We start from the raw sequence: 13,167 nt of genomic DNA, 5'->3' as shown, positions 1-13,167 counted from the left end.
TCGAGCCCTGGTCTGGGAGGATCCCACATGCCGCAGAGCAACTGGGCCCGTGAGCCACAATTGCTGAGCCTGCGCGTCTGGAGCCTGTGCTCTGCAACGAGAGGCCGCGATAGAGGCCCGCACACCGCAATGAAGAGTGGCCCCGCTTGCCACAACTAGAGGAAGCCCTCACACAGAAGCGAAGACCCAACACAGCCATAAATAAATAAATAAATAAATAAAAAGTAAAATATTTAGTTTTGAAACACACTGTGGTTTGGAAATGAGTTGTGTACTAGTTATGTTACTTAGGGAAGAAAATAAGGACGGTATTAAAGAATTAAACTATAAGAGCAAACACAAACTTCTCTTTGAAAAACAACTTGAAGATGGATTCTGACATGCATTAATGTATAAATAGAAGGTGTATGGTGGTGTGTTTCTTAGATGGTTGACAGAACCATGAAGTGCCATACAGAGTACCACAAGGAGACAACCAATTCTCCAATTCATGTTTACATTACAGTTACTTTTAGTATACTTTTCAAATGTTTTAAGCCTTAGGTGAGTTAGAAAACATGAAGACAGCAGTAGGACTTTTGGTTTAAATACTAAGAGTTTCAAAATGCATCTAATTTCCTATTCTACCCACGTAATTAGATACTACCCAAAGCACTAAAATATAAGTGGTTTATACTATTTATGGATTGGTTAAAACTCAAGCTTGTTAGTCTCCAAGTAGATAAAAATCCCTTATATAAACTTTATATTTAGCCTCAGAACATGTATATTTTAAGTACACAGGTCGGAATTAGATATAGAATACTTGATTCCCTTCCTTCCTAAAAAGAGTATTTGATGGTACTCAAACAGATCCTGACCTAGAGTTCAATTAAGACTCTTCGCATGAGTTTTCTTCTGCTGTTTTAAAGTTATACATTGCTGCCAGTGATGGCAGATTAAGTAATTTAGGCCAACCCTCCTGCTGAAGGCAACTAGAAAAGCTGGAAATTTTAAAAAATCTGCTTGAATGCATCAGAGAGTTAGCAGGATAGTGAAAAATTACAAGACCAAGACCTATACAGAAATTCAAAGATAAGAGATCAGCACTTAGGTGATTTTTTTTCCAGAGGGCACCTGTCAGTTCAGGAAGAGATAGATGAGAGGCTGAACAGAGCGTGTGACAAAAGTAGAACAGGTCTCACAGGGGCTGCAGCCTAGCTTCAACCCATTTCAATCCTTAAAATTGTATTAAAGTGATACTGTATTACTAGTTCTCCCAAGTACCTTGCAGAAGCACTCCCTAGAGCGACCCTTCTCAATTAGATCTCCTCATTTCAACTACAGAACAAAGAAAATTATCTGAATGACTATTTTCTCAATTCTCACATAACTAGTATCATCTAAATGAACAGGAGATAAGTTCCTTTATTACATAAAATAGAAGCCTTAGGGCTTGGGTTGCCAGATTAGCAAATAAAAAAATAGAACATACAGTTAAATTTGAATTTCATATAAACAACATAGTTTTTTGGTATAAGTATGTCCTGTGCAATATTTGGGATGAAATTACACTAAATTCATTGTTTATCTGAAACTCAAATTTAACTGAGTGTCCTGTATTTTATCTGGCAACCCTGCTTAGGACATTATAGGTTTAATTCTCTTGCAGAATTAAGGTTTCTCTAGAGGAATATAACACTATTCTAGGCCTCAAATTATTTCTACAATTTTTCAAATACAAATTCCAACACACAGTTAAAAATAATCAGACAGGGCTTCCCTGGTGGTGCAGTGGTTGAGAATCTGCCTGCCAATGCACGGGACATGGGTTCGAGCCCTGGTCTGGGAAGATCCCACATGCCGCGGAGCAGCTGGGTCCATGAGCCACAATTACTGAGCTTGCGCGTCTGGAGCCTGTGCTCTGCAACAAGCGAGGCTGCGACAGAGGCCCGCGCACCGTGATGAAGACTGGCCCCCACTTGCCACAACTAGAGAAAGCCCTCACACAGAAACGAAGACCCAACACAGCCATAAATAAATAAATTTTTTTAAAAAATCAGACATACAAAAAAAAATTACATGAAAGAGAACTATGAAAAACAACAGGTAATAGAAGCAGAGTCATAGGGGATACATATAGTAAAGTTATCATGTATATACTTTAAAATAGCTGTTTACTATGTTCAAGGAGATGAAAGGCAAGGTTGAGAATTCTGGCAAAGAACCAGAAACTATTTAAAAGGATGTAACAGATGTGAAAGAGTCAGGAAAGTTTCATAAAATTTGAGGCAAATCTTTTAAATGGAAAACAGTTTATTAAGCAGACAAGTGAAGGAAGAAGACAAATGTGAGAAGAAGGTAGATAGAAAGAAAACATAGACAAAGGCATTCAGACCTGAAAGTATGATTCTTTTAAGTGTGTTAGTTGTGTATGAGTCAGTTAATTTGGAGACAGTGTTAGGAATAACTGATGGCAGATCATTAGGACCATGTATGCCACGCTGATGAATTTCAATTCTATCCTATCCAGGAGCCAACTAAGAGAAGTAAAAAGAAAATAGTAGAAGAAAACAATAAAGATAAAATTAGCAAGTACTGAATTACGAAAAAATAGGTAAGTTCAAGAGTTACATTTTCAAAATAACAAGGAGCTAAGACTAGATTTTCCAAATTATGTTTCATTAAATATTAGTCCCATGAGATATTAAAAGATGTTCCTTATTCAAATAAGGCTGGGAAACATTGAGAGAGACCTTCAAGATGGTGGAGGAGTGAGATGTGGAGATCACCTTCCTTCCCACAAATACATCAGAAATATATCTACATGTGGAACAACTCCTAAAGAACACCTACTGAACACTGGCAGAAGACCTCAGACTTCCCAAAAGGCAAGAAACTCGCCACGTACCTGGGTAGGGCAAAAGAAGAAAGAAAAAACAAAGACAGAATAGGGATGGGACTTGCACCAGTGGTGGGGAGCTGTGAAGGAGGAAAAGTTTCTACATGCTAGGAAGCCCCTTTGCAGGCGGAGACTGCAGGTGGCAGAGGCGGGAAGCTTCGGAGCCACGAAGGAGAGCGCAGTAACAGGGGTGCGGAGGGCAAAGCGGAAAGATTCCCGCACAAAGCATCGCTGCCAACCAGCACTCACCAGGCTGAGAGGCTTGTCTGCTCACCCGCTGGGGCGGGCGGGGGCTGGGAGCTGAGGCTCAGGCTTCGGAGGTCAGATCTCAGGGAGAGGACTAGGGTTGGCTGCATGGACACAGCCTGAAGGGTGCTAGTGCACCACAGCTAGCAGGGAGGGAATCCGGGAAAAAGTCTGGAGCTGCCTAAGAGGCAAGAGACCATTGTTTCGTGGTGTGCGAGGAGAGGGGATTCAGAACACCATCTAAACAAGCTCCAAAGATGGGCGTGAGCCGCGGCTATCAGCGCAGATACCAGAGACAGGCATGAGATGCTAAGGCTGCTGCTGCAGCCACCAAGAGGCCTGTGTGCAAGCACAGGTCACTAGCCACACCTCCCCTCCAGGGAGCCTGTGCAGCCTGCCACTGCCAGGGTCTCGTGGTCTAGGGACAACTTCCCCCAGAGAACACATGGCACGCCTCAGGCTGGTGCAATGTCACACTGGCCTCTCACCACAGACTCGCCCTGCATTCCGTACCCCTCCCTCCCCCCGGCCTGAGTGAGCCAGAGCCCCCCAATCAGCTGCTCCTTTAACCCCGTCCTGTTTGAGCGAAAAACAGACGCCCTCAGGTGACCTACACACAGAGGCGGGTCCAAATCCAAAGCTGAACCCCAGGAGCTGTGCGAACAAAGAAGAGAAAGGGAAATATCTCAGCAGCCTCAGGAGCAGCGGATTAAATCTCCACAATCAACTTGATGTACCCTGCATCTGTGGAATACCTGAATAGACAATGAATCATCCCAAAATTGAGACGGTGGACTTCGGGGGCAATGACATATATATTTTTTTCCTTTTTCTCTTTTTGTGAGTGTGTATGTGTATGCTTCTTTGTGTGATTTTGTCTGTATAGCTTTCCTTTTACCATTTGTCCTAGTGTTCTTTCTGTCGGTGTTTTTTTTTTTTTTGGTTTTGGTTTTGTTTTTTTTTTAGCATAGTTTTTAGTGCTTGTTATCATCGGTGGATTTGTTTTTTTGGTTTGGTTGCTCTCTTCTTTCTATTTTTTTTTCTTTTTACTATTACTTTTTAATTTTTTTATTTTTAATAATTTTTACTTTAATAACTTTATTTTATTTTTCTTTCTTTCTTTCCTTCTTTTTTTCTCCCTTTTGTTCTGAGCCATGTGGCTGACAGGGTCTTGGTGCTCCGGCCGGGTGTCAGGCCTGTGCCTCTGAGGTGGGAGAGCCAACTTCAGGACATTGGTCCACCAGAGACCTCTTGGCTCCACTTAATATCAAACGGCAAGAGCTCTCCCAGAGATCTCCATCTAAACACTAAGACCCAGCTCCACTCAACGAGCAGCAAGCTACAGTGCTGGACACCCTATGCCAAACAACTAGCAAGACAGGAACACAACCCCACCCATTAGCAGAGAGGCTGCCTAAAATCATAATAAGGTCACAGACACCCCAAAATACACCACCGGATGCGGTCCTGCTCACCAGAAAGACAAGATCCAGCCTCATTCCCCAGAACACAGGCACTAGTCCCCTGCACCAGGAAGGCTACACAACCCACTGAACCAACCTTACCAACTGGGGGTAGACACCAAAAACAATGGGAGCTACGAACGTGCAGCCTGCGAAAAGGAGACCCCAAGCACAGTAAGTTAAGCAAAATGAAAAGACAGAGAAACACAGAGCAGATGAAGGATCAAGGTAAAAACCCACCAGACCAAAAAAATGAAGAGGAAATAGGCAGTCTACCTGACAAAGAATTCAGAGTAATGATAGTAAATATGATCCAAAATCTTGGAAATAGAATGGAGAAAATACAAGAAATGTTCAACAAGGACACAGAAGAACTGAAGAGCAAACAAACTATGGTAAACAGCACAATAAATGAAATTAAAAATTCTCTAGAAGGAAGCAATAGCAGAATAACTGAGGAAGAAGAATGGATAAGTTTCCTGGAAGATAAAATAGTGGAAATAACTACTGCAGAGCAGAATAAAGAAAAAAGAATGAAAAGAATTGAGGACAGTCTCAGAGACTTCTGGGACAACATTAAACATACCAACATTCGAATTATAGGGGTCCCAGAAGAAGAAGAGAAAAAGTAAGGGACTGAGAAAATATTTCAAGGAATTATAGTTGAAAACTCCCCTAATATGGGAAAGGAAATAGTCAATCAAGTCCAGGAAGTGCAGAGAGTCCCATACAGGATAATCCAAGGAGAAACACGCCAAGACACATATTAATCAAACTGTCAAAAATTAAATACAAAGAAAAAATATTAAAATCAGCAAGGGAAAAACAACAAATAATATACAAGGGAAGCCCCACAAGGTTAACAGCTGAGCTTTCAGCAGAAACTCTGCCAGCCAGAAGGGAGTGGCAGGACATATTGAAAGTGATGAAAGGGAAGAACTTACAACCAAGATTACTCTACCCAGCAAGGATCTCATTCAGATTTGATGGAGAAATTAAAAACTTTACAGACAAGCAAAAGCTAAGAGAATTCAGCACCACCAAATCAGCTTTATAACAAATGCTACAGGAACTTCTCTAGGCAGGAAACACAAGAGAAGGAAAAGACCTATAATAACAAACCCAAAACAATTAAGAAAATGGTAATACGAACATACATATCGATAATTACCTTAAATGTAAATGGATTAAATGCTCCAACCAAAAGACATAGACTGGCTGAATGGATACAAAAACAAGATCCGTATATATGCTGTCTACAAGAGACCCACTTCAGACCTAGGGACACACACAGACTGAAAGTGAGGGGATGGAAAAAGATATTCCATGCAAATGGAAATCAAAAGAAAGCTGGAGTAGCAATTCTCATATCAGACAAAATAGACTTTAAAATAAATACTATTACAAGAGACAAAGAAGGACACTACATAATGATGAAGGGATCAATCCAAGAGGAAGATATACAACGGTAAATATTTATGCACTCAACATAGGAGCACCTCAATACATACGGCAAATGCTAACAGCCATAAAAGGGGAAATCGACAGTAACACAATCATAGTAGGGGACTTTAACACCCCACTTTCACCAATGGACAGATCATCCAAAATGAAAATAAATAAGGAAACAGAAGCTTTAAAGGATACATTAAACAAGATGGACCTAACTGATATTTATAGGGCATTCCATCCAAAAACAACAGAATACACTTTCTTCTCCAGTGCTCATGGAACATTCTCCAGGATAGATCATATCTTGGGCCACAAATCAAGACTTGGTAAATTTAAGAAAATTTAAAACATATCAAGTATCTTTTCCGACCACAATGCTATGAGACTAGGTATCATTACAGGAAAAAATCTCTAAAAACCACAAATACATGGAGGCTAAACAATACACTACTTAATAACCAAGAGATCACTGAAGAAATCAAAGAGGAAATCGAAAAGTACCTAGAAACAAATGACAATGAAAACACGACGACCCAAAACCTATGGGATGCAGCAAAAGCAGTTCTAAGAGGGAAGATTATAGCAACACAATCCTACCTTAAGAAACAAGAAACATCTCAAATAAACAACATAACCTTACACCTAAAGCAATTAGAGAAAGAAGAACAAAAAACCCCCCAAAGTTAGCAGAAGGAAAGCAATCATAAAGATCAGATCAGAAATAGATGAAAAAGAAATGAAGGAAACTCTAGCAAAGATCAATAAAACTAAAAACTGGTTCTTTGAAAAGATAAACAAAATTGATAAACCATTAGCCAGACTCATCAAGAAAAAAAGGGAGAAGACTCAAATAGACTCAAATAGAATTAGAAATGAAAAAGAAGTAACAACTGACACTGCAGAAATACAAAGGATCATGAGAGATTACTACAAGCAACTATATGCCAATAAAATGGACAACCTAGAAGAAATGGACAAATTCTTAGAAAAGCACAACCTTCCAAGACTGAACCAGGACGAAAGAGAAAATATAAACAGACCAATCACAAGCACTGAAATTGAGACTGTGATTAAAAATCTTCCAGCAAAGAAAAGCCCAGTACCTGATGAATTCTCAGGCAAATTCTATCAAACATTTAGAGAAGAGCTAACACCTAACCTTCTCAAACTCTTCCAAAATATAGCAGAGGGAGGAACACTCCCAAACTCATTCTACGAGGCCACCATCACCCTGATACCAAAACCAGACAAAGATGTCACAAAGAAAGAAAACTACAGGCCAATATCACTGATGAAAACAGATGCAAAATCCTCAACAAAATACTAGCAAACAGAATCCAACAGCACATTAAAGGATCATACACCATGATCAAGTGGGGTTTATCCCAGGAATGCAAGGATTCTTCAATATATGCAAATCAATCAATGTGATACACCATATTAACAAATTGAAGGATAAAAACCGTATGATCATCTCAATAGATGCAGAAAAAGCTTTTGACAAAATTCAACATCCATTTAAGATAAAAACCCTCCAGAAAATAGGCATAGAGGGAACTTACCGCAACAGAATAAAGGCCATATATGACAAACCCACAGCCAACATCATTCTCAGTGGTGAAAACCTGAAACCATTTCCACTAAGATCAGGAACAAGACAAGGCTGACCACTCTCACCACTATTATTCAACATAGTTTTGGAAGTTTTAGCCACAGCAGTCAGAGAAGAAAAAGAAATAAAAGGAATCCAAATCGGAAAAGAAGAAGTAAAACTGTCACTGTTTGCAGATGGCATGATACTATACATAGAGAATCCTAAAGATGCTACCAGAATACTACTGGAGCTAATCAATGAATTTGGTAAAGTAGCAGGATACAAAATTAATGCACAGAAATCTCTTGCATTCCTATACACTGATGATGAAAAATCTGAAAGAGAAATTAAGGAAACACTCCCATTTCCCACTGCAACAAAAAGAATAAAATACCTAGGAATAAACCTACCTAAGGAGACAAAAGACATGTATGCAGAAAACTATAAGACACTGGTGAAAGAAATTAAAGATCATACAAACAAACCATGTTCTTGGACTGGAAGAATCAACATTGTGAAAATGACTATACTACCCCAAGCAATCTACAGATTCAACGCAATCCCTATCAAACTACCAATGGCATTTTTCACAGAACTAGAACAAAAAATTTCACAATTTGTATGGAAACATAAAAGACCCCGAATAGCCAGAGCAATCTTGAGAAAGAAAAATGGAGCTGGAGGAATCAGGCTCCCTGACTTCAGACTAATACTACAAAGCTACAGTAATCAAGACAGTATGGTACTGGCACAAAAACAGAAATATACATCAGTGGAACAGGATAGAAAGCCCAGAGATAAACCAAGCACCTATGCTCACCTTATCTTTGATAAAGGAGGCAAGAATATACAATGGAGAAAAGACAGCCTCTTCAATAAGTGGTGCTGGGAAAACTGGACAACTACATGTAAAAGAATGAAATTAGAACACTCCCTAACACCATGCACAATACTAAACTCAAAATGGATTAAAGACCTAAATATAAGGCCAGACACTATAAAACTCTTAGAGGAAAACATAGGCAGAACACTGTATGACATAAATCACAGCAAGATCCTTTTTGACCCACCTCCTAGAGAAACAGAAATAAAAACAAAAATAAACAAATGGGACCTAATGAAACTTAAAAGCTTTTGCACAGCAAAGGAAAGCATAAACAAGACGAAAAGACAACCCTCAGAATGGGAGAAAATATTTGCAAATGAAGCAACTGACAAAGGATTAATCTCTGAAATATACAAGCAGCTCATGCAGCTCAATATCAAAAAAACAAAAAAACCCAATCCAAAAATGGGCAGAAAACCTAAATAGACATTTCTCCAGAGAAGATATACAGATTGCCAACAAATACATGAAAGGATGCTCAACGTCACTAATCATTAGACAAATGCAAATCAAAACTACAATGAGGTATCACCTCACACCAGTCAGAACGGCCATAATCAAAAAATCTACAAACAATAAATGCTGGAGAGGGTGTGGAGAAAAGGGAACCCTCTTGCACTGTTGGTGGGAATGTAAATTGATGCAGCCACTATGGATAACAGTATGGAGGTTCCTTAAAAAACTAAAAATAGAACTACCATATAACCCAGCAATCCCACTACTGGGCATATACCCTGAAAAAACCACAATTCAAAAAGAGTCATGTACCACAATGTTCATTGCAGCTCTATTTACAACAGCCAGGACATGGAAGCAACCTAAGTGTCCATCGACAGATGAATGGATAAAGAAGATGTGGCACATATATGCAATGGAATATTATTCAGCCATAAAAAGAAACGAACTTGAGTTATTTGTAATGAGGTGGATGGACCTAGAGTCTGTCATACAGAGTGCAGTAAGTCAGAAAGAGAAAAACAAATACTGTATGCTAACACATATGTATGGAATCTAAAAAAAAAAAAAAAAAGGTTCTGAAGAACCTAGGGGCAGGACAGGAATAAAGACATAGAGAATGGATTTGAGGACATGGGGAAGGGGAAGCTGAGATGAAGTGAGAGAGTGGCACTGACATATATACACTACCAAATGTCAAATAGATAGCTAGTGGGAAGCAGCCGCATACCACAGGGAGATCAGCTCGGTGATTTGTGACCACCTAGAGGGGTGGGATAGGGACAGTGGGAGGGAGAGGCAAGAGGGAAGGGATATGGGGATATATGTATATGTATAGCTGATTCACTTTGTTATATAGCAGCAACTAACACAACAATGTAAAGCAATTATACTCCAATAAAGATATTAAAAAAAATAAAATTAAAACAAAACAAAAGAAAAAACAAAAAACAATAGAAACCAGAATCCAGTGAAGATATTTTCAGTACACTGAGAGAAAATAACTGTAAATCTAGTGGAAAATATCTTTCAGTTTGGAGCAACTTGAACTCTTATACATTGCTGATGGGAATATAAAACCATAATCCCTGCATTTAGTTTTAGTTTAGCTATATAGTTAAATGGATTCAGTGTTCATTTGTAGTGAACTTCGAAATACAGTTTGTAGTCTCTTGTAAACATACACTCATCATACGACCCAGCAATTCCATTATTAGGTATTTATAAGAGAAATTCAAACGCGTCTTAACAGAGACATATATGAATGTTCAGAGCAGCTTAATTCATAATCGCCAAAAACTGGAAACAACCCAAATATCTATCTATTAGTGAATAGATACACTGGCATACACTCATACAACACACTACTACTCAGCAAAGAAAAGATAACAAATTATTGTAATATGTAACAACATGGATGAATCTCAAAAGCATTATGCTTAATGCAAGAAGCCAGACACAAGAGTACAAACTGTATCATTCCATTTATATGAAGTTCTACAACAGGCAAAACTAATTATAGTGATAAATCAGATCAAAGGTTGCTTGAGGTGTGGAACTGGAAAAGGACTGACTACAAAAGGGCATGAAGGAACTTTCTGGAGTGATGAAAATGTTCTATATATTTTGATTGGGGTGATGGTTACACAGGTATACACATTTGTCAAAATTCATTAAGCTGTACATTTAAAATGTGTGTATTTTATTGTATGTAAGTTATACTTCAATTAAATTGATTTTTAAAACATCTTTCAAGATCAAGGGGAAGACAAAAATATAGCTGATCCTTGTACAACACAGGTTTGAACTGTGTTGATCCACTTCTATGTGGATTTTTTTCTATAAATACATGTACTATACAATCTGAGGTTGGTTGAATCCTCGCATGCAGAACTGCTGATACAGTGGGCCAAATGTAAAGTTAAACGTGAATTTTTGACTGTGAGGGCGTCACTGCCTATAACCCCATGTTGTTCAAGGGTCAACTGTATTTTGATACTAACAAAAACTGAGAGGATCCTCATTTAGGTAGTTTCTAAATTATATTCTTCAGATAAAAAAGAAAATGATCCAAAATGGAAGGTCTGAGCCAAAAGAAGAAAAGAAGAGCAAAGAAAGTAACAAAGACATGAGTAAATCTAAACAAACGCTAACTTTAGAAAATAATAGCACTTTGTTGAGTTAAAAAATTGATAGAATTAAACTGTATATGATAACAAAATATAATACAGAAAACGGTGATTGGAATTAGTGTTCTAAGATTTGTTTGTCATTTAAGAGGAAGATAAAAATAATTATTTACTTTGGATTTTGTGGGGCTAAGTATACATGTTAAATTTTCTAGGTAACTATTAAAAGACAGAAATAGAGCATGTAACTTTCAAAGCTAGTTAAGAAAAAAAATGAGAAAAAATTACCAATCAATACAAAAGGAGGCAAAAAAGAAGAGAAAAAAGAAACAGAGAAGAGGTGGGACGTGGGACTTCCCTGGTGGTCCAGTGGTTAAGAATCCGCCTTCCAATGCAGGGGACACAGGTTCGATCCCTGGCTGGGGAACTAAAATCCCACATGCCACAGGGCAACTAAACCTGTGTGCTCTAGAGCCTTGCACACCACAACTACTGAGCCTGCATGCTCTGGGGCCCACGCACCACAACTAGAAAGAAGCCCGCGTGCCACAACGAAGAGCCTGCACACCACAATGAAAGATCCCGCATGCTGCAACTAAGACCCGACACAGCCAAATAAATAAACAAACAAATAAATAATAAAAAAAAAAGAAAAGGTGGGACAAATAGAAAGCACAAAACAAGCACATTAGCATGGGTTGCTGTCTCCCGCTCTCAAAATCAGTCTGGAAAAGCTAAAGAAACAAGAGAGAAATATGGATTCCAGAAACCTAACAAAAAGAAGCATGAAAAATTCCAATGAACCTTGAGGCTGTCTTAAATGGGTATGTGGTATGGTGCTAGATGGCTAAAGCCAATAGAGCAAAGAGCAGCTTGAGGCAGCAGTGAATGGATAGGGTGAATAAAAAAAATCGTATTCAGAGTCTTATTCTAGCCTCTCTCTTATTTACCATGGAATAATCATTTCTTGCCCCTTCATTCTAGACATTAGGTGGTGGCCATAAGATAAACATCAGGGCAATGGAGAAATCCTGTTGGCTGAGGAGTTAAAAACAGTTGTGGAGTGACCAACTGCCCTCAGGCATTCAACTCCCATTCCCTCCCCATCCAAACTGTAGGGAGACAGTCTCCTCCCAAGGCCACTAAGTCTAGACAGATCAGTTTCTGTTGTTTACCTTCCAAAAAACCTTAAGTAATATATATGTGCATATGCATTGTTTCTGTAATCATTTAACATCTCTATTAGAATAGGCTTAGTGAGAAAAAAAAAATGGAACTTAGAAAATTTCCAACCTTCAAATATTTAGAGAAGTAGGAAAATGGATGCAGGGACATTCATAATTTATCTTTAAAATACATTTTAGATTATGTACTTGCTGATTCACACAACTTTGGATAATCAAGCTAAAGATATTTAAAAATATTGTTCTATTGCTTTTAATTTTAAATTCAAGATCTATGGCCCAAATGCCTCTTTTACCTTAAGAGATGAGCTAATAATAATGGTGGTTGTCCATTTAATTTTTTCTTTTCCATCACTTTCAGCCATCTCTCGGTATCAAGCCAGCTTCTAGTGGTGCCAACAATCTGAGAAAAATAAGAACAAAAAGAACACATAGAAATGTTTGCTTGATGAATGAGTAAATTACAGAAAGAAATAAAATTAGGGTAATGGAGACATTCTAAAGAATATTTGAAAGTCAAAATTTGACACTGATGGGACTTCCCTGGTGGTCCAGTGGTTAAAACTCCACACTCGCAATGCAGGGGGCCTGGGTCCCATCCCTGGTCTGGGAACTAGATCCTGCATGCCGCAACTAAGAGCCTGCATGCCACAACTAAAGAGCCCGCATGCGGCAATGAAGATTCCACATGTGGCAACGAAGATCCCGTGTGCCTCAACTAAGACCTGGCGCAGCCAAATAAATAAATAAATATATTTTTTAAAAAATTGGGACTTCCCTTGTGTCACAGTGGTTAAGAATCTGCCTGCCAAAGCTGGGGACACAGGTTTGATCCCTGGTCTGGGAAGATCCCACATACCACGGAGCAACTAAGCC

General features: G+C 38.8%; 1 protein-coding gene across 1 annotated transcript in view; it reads right to left on the bottom strand.

Moving 5' to 3' along the window:
- C1H1orf146 (chromosome 1 C1orf146 homolog) overlaps positions 1-13,167 on the bottom strand; it is a 52,560-nt gene that overhangs the window by 3,367 nt on the left and 36,026 nt on the right. The window lies entirely within an intron of this gene.

Source organism: Balaenoptera acutorostrata, chromosome 1 (assembly GCF_949987535.1).
Source record: "Balaenoptera acutorostrata chromosome 1, mBalAcu1.1, whole genome shotgun sequence".
Lineage (NCBI taxonomy): Eukaryota > Metazoa > Chordata > Mammalia > Artiodactyla > Balaenopteridae > Balaenoptera > Balaenoptera acutorostrata.
The sequence above is the reverse complement of the archived record's forward strand: the minus strand, read 5'-3'. Positions and strand labels throughout refer to the sequence as shown.